Genomic DNA, 14518 nt, shown 5'->3' with positions numbered 1-14518 from the left:
TGAGCATGAAAAAGGAGGTTGATAGCATGGGCAAGACCGACGACCCATCAAGTCCTGTACAGTTGCCACTGCGAATGCTGTTACTTGTTACAGCTAACCCAGTACCCTCCAGATGTTTTAGACTACAGGTCCTTGGGGCTGATGGGAGTTGTAGTCCAAAACATCTGGAGGGCACCAGTACAGACATGCTTTTGAATTGATCCAGCAACTGAAGTATCATACAACACTTTCCCAAGATTTAAAGCGCTGAAAATAACCCCATGACAATACTGGTTAAAGATTACCGTGTTTAAGATGAGCTTTTTTCCCTTAAAAACAATGTCCAAAATTAGGGTGTTGTCTTATACACGGATAGTGCCGAGGGTGGATTTTCTTAAATCTGAATCCCCAAAAGTAGGGGGCGTCTTATACACAGGGACGTCTTATAGACGGAAAAATACGGTATACCTTATCACCAATCGTGCTGATAGAAACTATTTTCTTTCGTTTCTCCCACCACATTTTCAGTTTCTAAAATGCATTTCGAAAGCCCCAAACATACAAGATTGCTATTTATTCATCCCCTCTCTATTTCACCCCAGGCTGGCATTCCTCAAAACTGAGGTAGAATAAATATGGAGGACTCAATGATGTCGATATAGCCAGGATTGTTTCTGCAGGAATAGCCCCCATCGTAGTCCATGCAGCCATTTCACCCAGTGACCTGGCAGTCTGTAGTAGTGGCACCCACCCTGTGGAACACCCTCCCACCAGATGTCAATGAAATAAACAACTGTCTGACTTTTAGAAGACATCTGAAAGCAGCCCTGTTTAAGGAAGTTTTTAATGTTTGATGTTTTATCATGTTTTTAATATTCTGTTGGGAGCTGCCCAGAGTGGCTGGGGAAACCCAGCCAGATGGGTGGGGTATAAGTAATAAGTTGTTGTTGTTGTTGTTCCAGATCCAGAACACACAACCGAATGGTTGATATAATGAGGAAAGAAAATGTCACTGAAATATAAATGCAAGGTTTTAATTCATGGGATGGACTGAAAAAAGCACCATAGGGATACTAAGGGACCCCTGACCATTAGGTCCTATCGCGGATGACTCTGGGGTTGCGGCGCTCATCTCGCTTTATTGGCCGAGGGAGCCGGCGTACAGCTTCCAGATCATGTGGCCAGCATGACTAAGCCGCTTCTGGCGAACCAGAGCAGCGCACGGAAACGCCGTTTACCTTCCCGCCAGAGTGGTACCTATTTATCTACTTGCACTCTGACATGCTTTCGAACTGCTACGTTGGCAGGAGCAGGGACCGAGCAACAGGAGCTCATCCAGTCGCGGGGATTCGAACCGCCAACCTTCTGATCGGCAAGTCCTAGGCTCTGTGGTTTAACCCACAGCGCCACCTGCGTCCCAGTATAGGGATACTGGATGCTTCTTTATGTTGTGTCAGACCATTGGTCCGTCTAGCTCAGTCTGTATTAATTGGCAGCAGTTCTACATAGATTTTAGACAGGATTCTTCCATCCCTACTTGAAGACGCTGGGAAGTGAACCTGGGATCTTCATACGCTCTACCACTAGGGATGGACGAATCTGTCCATTTTCGTTCCCTCAGTTTGTCTTCATTCAATCATACTTTCAGTTCTCCACATTTCTGCAGCATTTTTATTTTTATTTTACTTCAATCCTCACGAAAATACGCCAGCATTTTAGCACTGATTTCCTCCTGGCCAATATTTTTGCAATTATTTTCCCTGAAATGGAATGAATTTAGCATTTTTATTTGTTTCGTGGTCTTTGATCCTCACAACGACCCTGTGAAGCAGACCGTAGTGAAATCCGAGCAAAGCAACAAAAGGAACGGCATGAGCACATTCAAGACTAACAAATTTACTGTGGTGTAACCTTTGGGGGGCTAAAGTCCATCAAATAAATCATTCTTCACAATCCACGAATACATTTGCTACATAGCCTCTGAAGCGTCACTTGACTATTGTTTCATTTCTGCTATAAGTCGTGGATAGTTGGCGGCCCCATTGATTGAAAGGACACCAGCATAATTTTCTCAACACCACACAAGCAGCCGATGACAGAGAGGAGGATCCTTAAATTAAGCACAACAGTGACAAATGATGGAGTCTGGGGCCCCCGTAAAACAAATCCGCCATGACAATGAATTCTCAAAACCACATCTTTTTTGCCCTGGCTTCCTTCCTCTAAAGTCTAGAATAATGTTTAAAAAAGGCACCGCTTTTCCTTCCTCTTCAGTGTCTCAGGCAGGATATAATCAATAACTTTAAAAGAAACAAGGACATAGTCTTGTGAGGTTCAGTTTACAGAAGGAAGGAAGCCCTGAATATTAAAAACTAGAGGCCAAATGGCTCCCTTTACAAGAGGGTGTGTGTGTGTGTGTGTGTGTGTGTGTGTGTGTGTGTGTGTGAAATTCACCAGGAAAACCACAATGGAGTAAAATGGAAATGGTCCGCACTGAATTCAGTGCCAAAATGCCTCCTTGCCATGTCCTTATAATCCCAGTGGGGTACTTTGTAAATCCATTTGTGTGTGTTATGGGGAGAAATCATTTTTCTCATTTGCAGCACTTTGTAAATCCAGGTTTGGTTGCTTGCTTGTGGTTGTTAAGATCCATGGCCCCTTCCTCAGGTTAATCCAGGCATCCACCACCGTCTTGGTCCTCCAGAGCAGTAGAGTTTTTCATTTTTATTATTCTTACTGGAGTGGTTTCTTTGAGTTCAGTTTTCTGCCCCAACTGAAGCCTCCGACTCAGGGCATTCTGGGATAACACCTGGTGAATCAAAGTAGGCATTATCCAATCATCCTGATGTAATGTGAAGGAAGATCCACTATCTGGGGATAAGTCAGTAAGGCAGATGAAGTTCTGAAAGTATGAATTGTGTGGGACACAGGATTCTTCCAGGTGGAGCTTTATTATGGAATCAGTGGGTCCAATTCTTTTCCTTCCACTGCCATGGTTGCCCCGAGGCATTCTGGGATTTGCAGTTTGCTGATGACTCTGGTCGTTCTCTGTTAAAGGTCCTTAGCCACCCTCACAGGACAGAAGTTTTCGGGGTGACATTTAAACTGCTTTGAATCTGCCACACAGACACGCTCATAAATTAGTTTAAGAGGGAGTTGACAAGGCACACCAGTAACTTCCCCACTGAACAACACACTCATTCGCAGATGGCACCAAACTGGGAGGGGTAGCTAATTCCTTAGAAGACAGAATCTGAATTCCAAGTGACCTTAAAAAACTGGAGAATGGGGTCCAAGCTAACAAAACAAAGTTCAACAGGGACAAATGTAAGGCTCTACACTTAGGCGGGAAGAACCTGATGTGGGATGTAAGAATCAGGTGCAGTCAAACACAACATTACTAGAGTAGACATGAAGGTTGTCTCAGTCCTCCAGCAGGAACTTCCTGCTTTCCAGGACTGAGACGAAACTTCCTATGTGTAACTTGAGATGGACATGGCCTCTCCTGAAGTAGAAAGTGTTACGGAAAAGCAGCAATGCGAGAGCGAGCTGCAGGTGGCTGGAATGCAAAACAGGATGTTGATGTTTGAGACTGGACCATGGGAACAAAGGGGCAGTCTATTCACTGTACTGAGCACCGGATGTTAGCTCAGAGTGTCATCTGACCTGTACTGGAAGTACAGGGGTGGAGTTTTCTCTCTCTACTGTTGGAGTCTGTTGAATACAGACGCGTTTCTCTGTACTGCTGCAAGGACAGAAATAAAGACATGTAAATACATTTCTGTCTGTCTCTTTCCCCTCCCTGGGGGAGGCAGGGAGGAGGGGAGAGTGGTGTGTTCTTCTCACGCTTGAGGAGGATCGCCGATAGTGACCTAGCCTGTATCCTGCCAGGAGACGCAGACGGGGAGGTCAACAAGGAGCTTAAGCCGAGTGCCTGGAGAGTGGCCAGTTTCCTCTGATAAGGCTTAAGAATCCAACAGAAAGAACCAGAACCACAGGCTGGCGACCATCTTTTATCTTGTCTCTATCGATGCCATCTTAACAACAGCACTACTAAGATGCACCCTTGGCTCCAGGCCAAGAGAAGAAAGGGGGGGGGCTTTCTCCCATAAGGAAATAGTCGCCACATTTAAACTATGTTCTAACCTTTTAAGTCTGCCTTCTGGGAACCATTGTATGAACAGATGATTACTTGTGAGTAAACATTTTATACTTTACAGAAGACTGTGTGGCGTCTTATTTTAGGAGGGATTAAACAGGGAAAATACCAGGAAATATTTACAGAGACTCTAATGAGTCTGAGCAAGCTATCTGCTGCGAGTGTGTTTAAAAAGGGGAATGTTAACTCTGCTGATTTTGCTGAACTTGCAAAGACAAGTTAGGATAGGATATCTTAGACAATATATCCTTCCCCGCATCCCTAAACATTCCCACACACGATACACAAATATAGGATGGGGGACACCTGTCTTACTAGCGGTACGTGTGAAAAGGATCTGTGGGTCTTGGTGGACCACAAGTTTAACAAGTGTCAACAGTGTGATGCAGCAGCAAAAAAAGCTAATGTTATTCTAGGCTGCATCAAGAGAAGTCTAGTGTCCAGATCAAGGGAAGTAATAGTCCCACTCTATTCTGCCTTGGGCAGACCACACCTGGAGTACTGTGTCCAATTCTGGGCACCACAATTTAAGAAGGATGTTAAGCTGGAACGTGTGCAGAGGAGGGCAACCAAGATGATCAAGGGTCTGGAAACAGCCTCATGAGGAGTGCTTGAAGGATCTGGGTATGTTTAGCTTGGAAAAAAGGAGACTGAGAGGAGATATGACAGCCATCTTCAAATATCTTAAGGGCTGTCCCATGGAGGAACGAGCATGCTTATTTCCTCCTACTCTGGAAGGTAGGACTCGAACCCATGGCTTCAAGATGCAAGAAAGGGGATTCCGACTAAACATTCGGATAAACTTTCCGGCAGCAAGAGCTGTTCAGCAGTGAGATGGACTCCCACGGGAGGTGGTGGACTCTCCTTCCTTGGAGGTTTCTAAACAGAGGTTGGAGGGCCATCTGTCATGGAGGCTTTATCTGAGGTTCCTACATTGCAGGGGGTTGGACTAGATCCCCTTGGGATCCCTTCCAACTCTATGGTTCTGCGATTTAGTTTGCCCCAGTGTTATCTCTGGTCCATCAGTTTTTGCAGGCTTTTGAGGTCCATGAATAACCATAGTTTAGAGGTCCCAGGCCCTAAGGAAGTCAGACTATCCCAGGGCCTTTTCAGTGATGGCTCCGACCTGGTAGAATGCTCTGTCCCATGAGACTAGGGCCCTTCAGGATTTAACCTCCTTCCGTCGGGCCTGTAAGACAGAGCTATTCTGCCTGGCCTTTAATTTGAATTCAGCCTGATCTTTTATTTCCCTTCTCTTCCCTCCCCCTCCCCTTTTATGAAGATCACCCGGTCTGAGACCCCACAGCTAATTCTCCCCTGGCCTCCTCGCTGGCCCAAGTAGGACCAATTCAGCCAGCTAGCCCTGGGGATTATCAAACTGATTTTTGAATTTCATTGTTATTCATGTTTTTATACTGTATTTTATGCTGCTTTTATAATTAAGTGTTTTAAAGTGTTTTAAATTTGTTGTTAGCCACCCTGAGCCCGGTTTTTGAACAGGGAAGGGCGGGGTATAAATAAAAAATTATTATTATTATTATTATTATTATTATTATTATTATTATTATTACAAAACCCTGCAAGATTGTTGAACAAGAGGAGTTTATCCGACCTCCCACCCACAGGGCAACAACATCTCTAACATCTTGTACAACCTCAAAAACACTCTACGCTGTCCCTTTACTCAGCCATAGCTGCATTTGCTTTCGGGCTCAGCCAAAATGTAGCTTTGTGACAGCCAGAAGACACTGACACCTGTCGGTAAAATGTTAGAATTGCTGCCATATCTGTGCCACTATCTTTCAAAGGGAGAGGGGTAGAATCGCTCATGAAAGGTGGAGAATAGCACCCTCTGTTGCCTCTGAATGAAGTTTTTCCATCTTCTTTTTTTACTTACCCTATCAACCTCCTCCTCCTCCTCCCTTTTCCCTCATAAGTCTCTCTCCTTGGTCTCCAACTGTCTAAAAAAGCAAATTTTTGCTCAAGTAATTTTGATGTATGGAAGTGAGAGCTGGACCATAAAGAAGGCTGATCGCCAAAGAATTGATGCTTTTGAATTATGGTGCTGGAGGAGACTTTTGAGAGTCCCATGGACTGCAAGAAGATAAAACCTCTCCGTTCTGAAGGAAATCAGCCCTGAGTGCTCACTGGAAGGACAGATCCTGAAGCTGAGACTCCAATACTTTGGCCACCTCATGAGAAGAGAAGACTTCCTGGAAAAGACCCTGATGTTGGGAAAGATGGAGGGCACAAGGAGAAGGGGACGACAGAGGACAAGATGGTTGGACAGTGTTCTCGAAGCTACCAGCATGAGTTTGACCAAACTGCGGGAGGCAGTGGAAGACAGGAGTGCCTGACGTGCTCTGGGGTGGGGTGCAGAATAATGAGACATTAAATAGCTAACATTCTGCTGCCTTTTCATGACACAAAGAATCAGCTGCCTGAGGGGGCCACTTCACTTTGTCCAATGGTAGGGCTAGACCTGCATTAAAATATTTTAAATATGGGGGAGAAAGAATATACCACTATATGACTGAAATAGTTATGGGAAAGTGCATGTTTTTGGAACAAAGGCAAATACTGTCCTACCCATAGCTGTCAACTTACAGATTTGAAAATAAGGGATCAGCAGCCAAAATAAGGGATTTTCTGGGCACAGGTATGTTCAACTTCTGAGCCCCTCCGAGCCAAAGGCAGAAAGCCCAGCCAGCAGCCAAACGAAGCCTCAAGCGGTGGTTCCCACAGCGCAGCAACCCGGCAAAGGGGATGCAGCAAGGGAAACCACTGTCACATCTCTGCTGGGAAGCGCTGAGCAAAGGCGAGTCCCCAGGCAACGCGGCCGATTTGATCGGCACAAGGCATGCAAGCTCCACCCCCCAGTCGTTCTTAGACTCCTTATTGGGTGAGCAACGCAGCCAAGCAACACAGTTGGAGCCTCCCTGGCCGGCAGGGAGGGAGGGAGAGGAGCTGCTTCCTTTGAAACCCGGGAAATTTAAGGGACACCATCAATAAGGGACAGCAGTGGGATACGGCACTGGGATAAGGGAGTTTCCCGCCAAAGGGACGGTTGACAGCTATGGTCCTACCTTGGAACTTAAACGCCTTGGCTCCTGCACAAATTGGCTCCCAAACACCGCAAACCCGGAAGTGAGTGTTCCGGTTTCTGAACAATTTTCAGAAGCCAAACGTCCGGCGTGGCTTCCAATTGGCTGCAGGACGCTCCTGCAGCCAGTCAGAAGTCGCGCTTTGGTTTCTGAACTTTTTGGAAGTCGAACGGACTTCTGGAACGGATTCTGTTTGACTTCCGAGGTACAACTGTATAGAATCCAGGAGGACATAATATGAATTGAAATACCAATCCAGAATGTCAAAGGAGTAGCAAGCAAAATAAAACCTTTAATCAGCATTTGTATATAGGTATCTGTATAAGGCAGGAAGTGAATGATTTTATATTATTGGGTCTTGAATTCTATACATCTCAATTGGTTGTTTTTGCTGATACAGAAAAATATGCATTATATCATTATTATCATCATCATCATTATTAACAAAACTGTGGTTGAATATGACTTGTTATTCTTAGCCAATAATTTACAGCACTGAAGCAAAATCTGGAAAAACAGAATTTAAACATTACATTTTTAAACAGTTCATTCCAAGGTAAACCTTTCTCGAAGTTGTGCTAAACATTTCTACATCCTTCCCATTTGTTTTTGCTTTAAGTCACCCAAGTGGGAGGAAATGGCAGTTTTCCCATCCTTCTTCCTCTCCTGGCTTTCAAGCTGCCACAAATCAAAATCCTGCTATCAGGAATGTACATAGAGCAGGGATTCCCAAACTGTGGCACATGAGTTTCATCCAGGTGGTCTACAGCATGCCCGTGTCAAATATTCATATTGATTTTTAATTGGGGGTTTTATTGTTTCTTTTATTTCTTTCATTTTCCCGCATTACGTCTTGAATTCTATGGGATGCAAATCTAGCCCAACACATTACAATTGCTACCAACAGACAGACAAATCATTAGGTGACCCACCAAAAGAATTAGCCATTTTCAAGCAGTCGGTGGAGGGGCCAGGAAGTTGAGGAATTACTGTAGGTTTGAGGATGAAGGCACTTACTCCAAGACTATACAGTGGTACCTCGGGTTGCGAACTTAATTCAATTCGTTCCGGAGGTCCGTTCTTGACCTGAAACCGTTCTTAACCTGAGGCGCACTTTCACTAATGGGGCCTCCTGCTGCCGCCAAGCCGCCACCACACAATTTCTGTTCTCATCCTGAGGCAAAGTTCTTAACCTGAGTTACTACTTCTGGGTTAGCGGAGTCTGTAACCCGAAGCGTTTGTAACCCAAGGTACCACTGTACACATATCTTTTAAATTCTCCCCCCCTCTTTTTTTGTATTTTTTCTTTTATTCTTTTTCTCTTTTCTCTGTAACTTTCAAAAATGCAATAAAAATATTTTTTTAAAAAAGACTATACACGTATGGAAGCATATGTGACCTTTTCGCTTTGACGCTTGGATTTCCCCGTCTTCTTCACGACGACCTCTGAATAATTCAGATCTGCCGTTGACTCTGCCTTCTTGTCCTACGGAAAGAGGTCAAGGAATCAGTGTCATCATTTGTTTCCTGAACACTGGTACAGCCACAACATCAGCCATTAGGCCTCTAGCAAGTTATCGCTCCTTCGGATCAACCTTACTACAATCACTGCAATTACAGTCAAACCTTGGTTGTCGAACGTAATCCGTTCCAGGAGACTGTTTGACTTCCAAAACGTTCGACAACCAAGGATCAAAGGGTGGTTGGCAAAGTCAGTGGAGAGAAAAGAAGAAAAAACTCCCCGGAAGCCGTTCAGCTTCTGAAAATTGTTCGAAAACTAAAGCAGCTATTTCTGGGTTTTTGGCGTTCGGCAGCCAAAATGTTCCAAAGGGAGGCATTTGGCAGCTGAGGTTTCACTGTATTGTTTTTTCCAGGGATGCGGGGAGTAATTAATGCGCCCGTCCAGGGGTGGCAGAGAAATTTGGTTCTCATTTCATTGCCAACATACCTAATTCTCACTTCCTAAAACAATATGCAAAACCAAAAGATAGCTGTTCTTCTAAATTCGCTTTTCTCTGAATTTTGCAGTGCAGGTCTCCAGCCCAAAGATAGCCTAGATAGGTCAGTTGGTTAGGTACTGATAATGCCAAAGTTGCAGGCTTGAACCCTGTATGAGGCGGCTGCATATTTGGGTTGGACTAGATGATCCTATGGGGTCCCTTCCAACTGTACGATTCTATGTATTGAACAATGAGCACATCTGGGCGAAGTGTGTCTTAAACCAAGTGCCTTAGGGGAAGTGGCGTACAAAAATGCACTACACTGGGGGAGACCGCTTGCAAAAAAAATGGATATACAGTGGTAAGGTAAAGGTAAAGGGACCCCTGACCATTAGGTCCAGTCGTGACCAACTCTGGGGTTGCGGCGCTCATCTCGCTTTATTGGCTGAGGGAGCCGGCGTACAGCTTGTCAGCATCGCCCTAGAGCCAGTGTACCAACTGGACTCTTGTATCTCAACCCCGACTGGGCTGGGCGAGCTGGGTAGCACCGCCAGAGACCTCCTTCCCGCAGGAAACGGTCACAGTGCTGTGGACTCACAGCTTAGAGCTGAGAGCACCGGATACACTGTCTCAATACTTCAGTCGTTGCGCAGCAGAGTTTTGCAGAGTCTTGCAGAGTATAAACCACTCGGAGAGCAGCTCTGTAAAATATCTTCCGTTTATTCTATAACTACAACTATGGTACAAAACTATATACAGAGCTGTATATTCTGAGCATAAAGCAATGCTACACTGAGAGTCTGCAGCTGCTCTTAGCAGCAATCTAATCTCTAGGATCTCTAACACTCTCACTCTCTCCGATATACTGACTGACTGACTCTCTCTCTCACACACAGATTTGTTGCTGGGCAGAATAAGTTAATAGGCAGGACACGCCTCCTCTTCTCTGTGGAGAGTCAGCAGAAACCATCAGGAGATGGTCAGGAGATTCTTGGGTATGGGAGGGGTGAAATCTCCTCACAGCTTCCGGGTCATGTGGCCAGCATGACTAAGCCACTTCTGGCGAACCAGAGGCAGCGCACGGAAACACCATTTACCTTCCCGCTGGAACGGTACCTATTTATCTACTTGCACTTTGACGTGCTTTCGAACTGCTAGGTTGGCAGGAGCAGGGACCGAGCAATGGGAGCTCATCCCGTCGCGGGGATTCGAACCTTCTGATCGGCAAATCCTAGGCTCTGTGGTTTAACCCACAGCACCACCCACGTCCCTTACAGTGGTACCTCGGGTTAAATACTTAATTCGTTCCGGAGGTCTGTTCTTAACCCAAAACTGTTCTTAACCTGAGGTACCACTTTAGCTAATGAGGCCTCCCGCTGCCGCCACATCGCTGGCGCACGATTTCTGTTCTCATCCTGAGGTAAAGTTCTTAACCCGAGGTACTATTTCTGGGTTAGCGGAGTCTGTGACCTGAAGTGTGTGTAACCCGAGGTACCACTGTAGTTGCTCAAGGGAGCCGTAGACTCAAAAAGGCTGAAAACCTCTGGGCTAGAGACTACATCAGTTCTGCCTCACCTCTCCAACCTCCTCCCAGTTTCCAAACTTGCCTGTCTAGTATTATCTATGCTAGCTAACTGTGTTTCAAGCACAAGCCAGTCTGCAGATTATAGCTGTCAACTTTCAGATTTGAAAATAAGGGATCAGCAGCCTCACCTGTCCCGGGGACAGTCTACGGGATATCCAACAATCCGGGATAGCAGCAGGAAGCAGCGGGAAACGGCGCTGGAATAAGGGAATTTCCCGCAAAAAAAGGGAAGGTTGACAGCTATGCTGCAGATATTGGGTATCAGACCTGAGACCTTTGCCATGCCATGAAGTATCTGCGACTGAACTGCAGCCCTTCTGCCTCCCAACCGTATCCAGCTTGGAGCCAGGTTTCTGAGCGCTACACTTGCAAGCCTGACTCTGTTTTTAAGCTCGGGGCTTACCTGACTCAGGCGTTTCGTCCCGGATCCTCTTGCTTGGCGGCAACCTGCAAATTCAGTTTCGTAAAATGTAGCGAGCGAGATGCAATCCGAACAAATTTTCCTCTAAGTATAACCCATAGGAGGCCTATTTTTGGTTCCCGTCTCTTTGCTACGCTATAGCAGCTTTCACCAAGCTGGTGCCCTCCAGATGTTTTGGACGTCAACATAATATCATTTCCTTAATAACAATTTATTTAACTAAAACAATAACATTATAGCATATGTATCCATGTTTGTTAACTTGATGTGGTAAAATGGTTTTTTTTTTATTTTTTAAAAAAGCCAGAGTTTTAGCACACATGAAAAACTTAAAACAAATCCTTATTTCCTGATGAATAGCCTTTGGACTACAATGTAACTTAAATAGAAAACTATCTTTAGAAATATTTTTCCTCCAAAAGCATTTTATTTTAAAAATCCGATTTAAATTAAAAAAATATGATTTAATTTTTTTAAAAAATCCGATTTAAATTTTTTAAAAATCCATTTTTAAAATAAAAAAAAGCATTGATTTTTATCCACCCTGCCTTCAACCCCCAGGTCTGTCAAATGCTCATCTCTGGTTTAGAGATAAGCTCCAGTCACCTTGCTCACCTTGTCTGTTCCTACAGTAGAGCACTATCAGAGGAGAAACTACAAAAACCGCCAGGGCTGAGCTGAGGCCTGCCCAAAGCGCTATGGAATGTGTGCTATTCTCATCAGGTTTCTTAGGATCTCCTAGGAGAGAGAATAAATGGGGTATTACATCATCAAACTTCAGAATCAAGGTAACAAAATGTTATAAGGCACACTCACCCACATATGTACACAGTGCCGCAATACAGGAAGACATTGTGAGAAAATTTCAGATTAAATTCAACAGATCCTGCTGGATTGCTGTTGCGGTTTCTATTCTTTCTTTTTAACTTTAGATGTTCCTCTGGGCATTTTTATACACTAGCACAGAGAATCTCTTGCCTCATTGCCGCCAACAAGAAAACACAGTCTTGTCCTCTGGCCTTGCATGGGGTTTTTCCCTCTCAGACAGAACAACCAGCTGTCTATTTCTCATGTAGCACATGTTATCACACCCTGAGAATGGCCTTTCCCCTTAGCAGTTAGAATATTTGGGAACATTCAGTGACATCACTGCTGCCCATCCAATCTAGGGGAGAACCTCAAAGCAGCAGCCGGTCCTTAGAAATTACTACTAACCCAGAATGCAGCAGCCAGACTAATGACTGGGAGTGGCCATCGAGACTACATAACACCGGTCTTGAAAAAGCCTACATTGGCTCCCAGTACGTTTCCGAGCACAATTCAAAGTGTTGATCCTGACCTTTAAAGCCCTAAACGGCCTCGGTCCTGTATACCTGAAGGAGCGTCTCCACCCCCATCGTTCAGCCCAGACACTGAGGGCTACCTTCAGATGTCTTCTAAAAGTCTGGTAGTTGTTTTTCTCTTTGACATCTGGTGAGAGGGCGTTCCACAGGGAGGGTGCCACTACTGAGAAGGCCCTCTGCCTGGTTCCCTGTAAACCTCACTTCTCGCAGTGAGGGAACCGCCAGAAGGCCCTCGGAGCTGGACCTCAGTGTCCGGGCAGAACGATGGTGGTGGAGATGCTCCTTCAGGTATACAGGACCAAGGCCGTTTAGGGCTTTAAAGGTCAGCACCAACACTTTGAATTGTGCTCGGAAACATACCGGGAGCCAGTGTAGGTATTTCATGTTATATGGTCTCGGAGGCCGCTCCCAGTCACCAGTCTAGCTGCCACATTCTGGATTAGTTGTAGTTTCCAGGTCACCTTCAAAGGGAGCCCCACATAGAACGCATTGCAGTAGTCCAAGCGAGAGATAACTAGAGCATGCACCATATTTGGAGATGGCTCTCATTTCTCCTCCTAGTCTCCTCTTACACAGGCTAAACATACCCAGCTCCCTCACCCGTTCCTGAAATATATCAATTCTTCACCCCCAACTTACTGTCTACACAGAAAATCCAGAAGTACTTACACCCCAGCACTTTCTACACAAGCAGCTTCAAGCGACAGGGAAGGCCTGTAGCTGAGTAGTAGAGCAACAGCATCTTTCCTGAAACCCTGCAGAGCTGTGCTAGTCACTGTAGATTACAGTACGGTGGTACCTCAGGTTAAGTACTTAATTCGTTCCGGAGGTCCGTTCTTAACCTGAAACTGTTCTTAACCTGAAGCACCACTTTAGCTCATGGGGCCTCCTGTTGCTGCCACGCCGCCGGAGCCCAATTTCTGTTCTTCTCCTGAAGCAAAGTTCTTAACCTGAAGCAGTATTTCTGGGTTAGCGGAGTCTGTAACCTGAAGCGTATGTAACCCGAGGTACCACTGTAAACTGATAATGAGCTAGATGGACTATCTCAGTAGAAGGCAACTTCCTATGATAAAACCAGCAACAATTGAGTCTAGCACACTGTTTTCCCAATGATCCCATCCCAGTTCCTTCCTTCCTCCTGACCAACTACAGTGGTACCTCGGGTTAAGAACTTAATTCGTTCCGGAGGTCCGTTCTTCACCTGAAACTGTTCTTAACCTGAGGTACCACTTTAGCTAATGGGGCCTCCCACTGCTGCCGTGCGATTTCTGTTCTCATCCTGAGGTAAAGTTCTTAACCCGAGGTACTATTTCTGGGCTAGCGGAGTCTGTAACCTGAAGCGTCTGTAACCTGAGGAACCACTGTACATTCCTTCCACAGAACCCAAGCTCTTTACCTTTCTCAGCTTTAAGCACGCGAAGCTCAGTCCCGTTCCCCGATGTCTCCTGGAATCCAGGGATCTTCACCACACATTGATACACCCCGAGTCGTAATGTCTCAGATCCCGTATCTCTATGTCGGCTCTTCTCCCCAAGAGGAAGGCCTGCTCCGAGGTGGGACTCACCCTTCCCATGAATTCCCGGGTGGTCTTTCTGACCTCCACCCCTGGCTCCTTCACCCACCGGAAGCTCCCAACCTTAGGCTCTGAGGTGGAGTTGTAGGAACAGTGCAAGGTGACGGAACCGCCTTCCATGCCTTCTGCTGAGCTGGGCTGGGAGACCATGAGGGGTTCTTGAGCCTGGGAAGCTGGGACAGTGGAAATGGGATGGGGGTGAGAGCGAAGGAAAAGCAGGAGACCCAGTTGTTCATGGTCTTGACCAGTTCTCCCAGCCTAACCCCCCAGCGTAGCTAAACTGTACAGTCTTAATGGTCCCTGAATAAGGCACCTGTGGTCACACACAACTTATTTCCAACATGGTCAAGAGGAGGAAATAAAACTCATGTGGCTATCATTTCAGTTGCATTAGACCACAGAAGGGATGAGGGA

The 14518-nt window shown here is 45.7% G+C and overlaps 1 long non-coding RNA gene across 1 annotated transcript; it reads right to left on the bottom strand.

Annotated features, from left to right (window-relative positions):
* Positions 1–7595: 7595 nt before the first annotated feature.
* On the bottom strand, positions 7596–14277 carry LOC310702190. The gene is made up of 4 exons (XR_014523339.1): positions 13928–14277; positions 11804–11926; positions 11171–11214; positions 7596–8728 (listed from the first exon to the last, which is right to left on the bottom strand). It is a non-coding gene; the product is annotated as an uncharacterized lncRNA (long non-coding RNA).
* Positions 14278–14518: the final 241 nt, after the last annotated feature.

Source organism: Podarcis liolepis (genome assembly GCF_965112155.1).
Source record: "Podarcis liolepis genome assembly, chromosome: 2".
Lineage (NCBI taxonomy): Eukaryota > Metazoa > Chordata > Lepidosauria > Squamata > Lacertidae > Podarcis > Podarcis liolepis.
This window is presented reverse-complemented; position numbering and strand designations above follow the sequence as displayed.